This window comes from Gymnoscopelus microlampas (assembly GCF_963454915.1).
Source record: "Gymnoscopelus microlampas genome assembly, chromosome: 10".
Lineage (NCBI taxonomy): Eukaryota > Metazoa > Chordata > Actinopteri > Myctophiformes > Myctophidae > Gymnoscopelus > Gymnoscopelus microlampas.
The window spans coordinates 4,252,720-4,256,695 of NC_139947.1; positions in this window are offsets into that span (position 1 = coordinate 4,252,720).

The following is a 3,976-nucleotide window of genomic DNA, read 5'->3' on the forward strand; positions in this document are numbered from 1 at the left end:
TATGTGTGTGTGTGTGTGTGTGTGTGTGTGTGTGTGTGTGTGTGTGTGTGTGTGTGTGTGTGTGTGTGTGTGTGTGTGTGTGTGTGTGTGTGTTGTGTAGCAGCAGGTGTACATTCCAGCCACAGGTGCAGGTGAAAACAAGTCACTGGTAGTGTGTCCCAATAACAGATCGATCTGTCCAATCAGAGAACACCTGAGCCACCGATCTGTCCAATCACAGGCCAGGCTGATCCGCCCCCGTTCCCTTTGGAGAGCCAATCAGCTCCAGAACCTCCACAACGTCAAACAGACCGGGGGCGGGGTCGAATCACTTGGACACTTTGCAGATTCGGTCTAGAAAGGATACGGAAACGAGCTGTCTGCGTTCATGTGATGTGTGAGTTGAATCACCGGATACAGTAGGCGGGCTTTAGACCGGATCTGAACACTGAGCAGTAAATAGAAACATTCAGGTTTCAGGTTATAATAATAAAAACATATTATACAGTGGTGGAAAAAGTACTTTACTTCAGTAAAAGTATCAATACTGCAATGTAGAAATACTCAAGTAAAGTAAAAGTATTTTGAAAATAACAGATCTACAAGCTCACAATGCGTCACAACGCATTGTGAGCTTGTAGATCTGCTATTTTTCAAATGGCCTTAATGTATATAGGGCTGATGTATGCTTTGTAATAATAACCCAAATGGTCAATGTCAAAACCCATGGTCAAAACATAGAAAATATTGTAGAATTTAAATTCCATTTGGCTTCTGAAACAAAATATGGCAAAGGCATTCACCATTACATTATTCCTATTATTCATTCATTTTTAATACATGTTGTTCTCATTTGTGGTGAAAGCTTGATGCCATAAATATAGAAGCTATTAAGAAGCCCAATACATACATGAATGGTGAATCACGTCACAAGCTGTTCAACTGAAAGTCTGGAGCTATAGCGCCCTCTGGTGGTTAAACACAGTTGTTTTAACATGGCATTGCTGCCTTAGAGACGGTTGTTGCCACTAGGAGGAGTAGGGAGGTGGCTTGTGTCTGCAGACCTGTCTGCAGACACAGGATCTGCAGATCAGGTTGCAGCCGTTACTACTTGGCCTTAGACGCGAACAGTCTTCTACCTGGCTGTTGAAGGTGCAAGGGGGCGGGAGGCGGGTGGGGAGAGAGTCAGCGCACTGAAGTCAGACAACGGATGCACGCTTATGAGAAACAACAAAAATGAAACCTGGCAAAACAGTTGCGTGCATTAGCGCAAGATGAGGATAAAGGAAACATTCAGTCTAAATGTCCAGTTTGCTAATTCACAACATACTGTGCCAGATAATCACCAAGAGAGTAAAACAAAGAAAAAACGTTTCAGTCATTCAGTCCGACTTCACTGTAGTGTAGCCTATAGTAGCCTTTTCATAAATTATATTTATATTACGCTGCCCTGAAAGTTTATAATATTTAGAGGAATTTAAAGTTTCAAATACAAAAGTAGTGGTAGTAGTTGCAAATTACTATACATTTAGACTGAATGTTTCCTTTAGTTTATCCTCATCTTGTGCTAATGCACGCAACTGTTTTGCCAGGATTTATTTTTGTTGTTTCTCATAAGCGTGCATCCGTCTGTCAACAAGTAAAAACACAGTAACAGTCAACACAGTAGTCTGTGCCTTGACTTCAGTGCGCTGACTCTTTCCCCACCCGCCCCCCGCTCCCTTCTGCCTTCAACAGCCAGGTAGAAGACTGTTCGCGCCTTAGACTGGTTATTGTCAGCTCTTTTAATAGACTAGCTACAAGCTCATATAAAAAAAATACTTTGTGACGCATTGTGAGCTTGTAAATCTGTGATTTATTTTTGCCATTTTAGAAAAATGTGTCAGCCCTGTGAAAACTAGTGAATAGTCTGACCTTTATAAAGACAACAGGTGTAAAGTGATTAATTCCATGGCAACAGTTGACACAACACTGATAAATAAAGAGTCACAATAAGCAATCCCTCTAATTGTGGCATTTATTAGTTGTACAATTATGAAAACATTTTTTTTTTAAAGTGACTGGAAGCCCAAGATTATTTACAATCTTTTTTTTTTTGTTTTAATCTGTTGTGAGGTCCCTATTCTGAGTCATATATGCTCAGTCCTTTTTTTTAAATCACAGGGTATTTTAAGAATGATATGTCAAACTTTATAAGACATATGCGTCCTTTTCTCTCTCTCCACAAATGTGACCCCTCAAAAAAACATACGTACATACATACATACACATTATTCTCATCATCATCATCAGATTCGTCCCAGTTAAGTACCTCTACCCCCCCATGCTTAGCAATGTGCAAACGCCGGATGGGACCAGGATGGCTGAAGGTGCAAAACTGACACCAATGAGCTGACAGTGTACCGTAGAGCAGCGGTTCTCTGCTACCGTCCTGTTTGGCCCCCAAATAATTGGCAAAAAATAAATCTAAAGATTTTTATGATAATATAACATTAATGTCAAGACAATACTAATGGGAAAAAAAAAAACTTAATATAAATAGGAACTTAAGTTCCGTTGATCCAAGCCCAGAACGTGGCTCTGAAAATGGACGCCCGGCCCACCCGGCCCCCAAGCCTTGAGAACCACTGCACTGCCCTACGCAACACACTCTCACTCCGAAGAAGGCACATACTGCCTTTTTGCCAGAACCCCAGGAAGGCAGTATGTGTCGTCCAAGTCCGCCCCCTACGATAATATGCGCCTTCCAGGGTCACTCATAGACATTCATAGAATTCCTCAAAAGGCAGCCTGCGCCTTCTTAGTCGTTCCATTGATAATACATTGGACTGACACACAACGTGAGCTAAGAGACTTGGTTGAAATGCACCAGAGCACACACCAACCACAAAAACCTGACAACAATATTCTGAGCATTTCCATATTATTTTGGTAATTTTTCAATGAGTATTTGTTGAGAACGGGACATTTCTTTGACTTTTCCAAGCCCATGGGACGTCAGTTCAGATTACTTCCGCATTCCGTCACGGGCGTCATGGCGAATACCACCCAACTCACCCCCAATCCAACTCACCCCAAATCAAGCCCAACTCACCCCAGACATCTCACCCCACAGCAGAGCCCATCTCACCCCACAGCAGAACCCATCTCACCCCACAGCAGAGCCCATCTCACCCCACAGCAGAGCCCATCTCACCCCACAGCATTAAGTACAATATTGATGAATTTGTCACTTGAGGAATTTATATTGAGGAATTAAGTACAATATTGAGGAATTTAAGTACAATATTGAGGAATTAAGTACAATATTGAGGAATTTGTTACTTGTGGATTTATTCTGTTTTAGGCTTGGTTAAAGTTTTAAATACTGTCTCTACAAAACAGTCTCCACAAGAGGAATTTGTTACTTGAGGAATTTGTTACTTGTGGATTTATTCTGTAAAACAACAGGTAAAACAACACAGTTACTATAACATAACCGCATAGGAAAAAAATATTACCAAAAGTAGCTTTCAGAGCTGTTATAATAATAGAAGAAAAAAAGGTTAACAAATATAAAAGGTTGCAAAATGCTAATAAAAAATGTTTTGGGGAAAAAGGGCTAGTCAAAAAAAGGCTGGTCAAAAATAGCTAAAAAAAAAAGCAGTGTGCTACTGTCCCTCAGGTGTTGTGTTGTTCCGGGGCGGGATAGGAGCCACAGAGGAAAGTTTAGACACCCTCCTCAGCAACTGGGTGACGGACAACTTCGTTTTTTCAAAGTCCTTCCATAACTGGGCGAGATTGCCTTGTGTCTCCTTAGTCTTCCTTCGCTGATAGCGTCGTAGCTGGTTCTCTGAGACCAAACGCTGCTGGATGGGGATAAATTCAGCTTCAGCGTGCAGCAAAGACACAAGCATGTACAACGGCAGGTTTGCTCGGACTGCTGTCTTATTCAGGCGGTTATGCCACCCTTCGACATTATTGTTGGTTCTGATGGCACGTTTGATAGCAAATATAT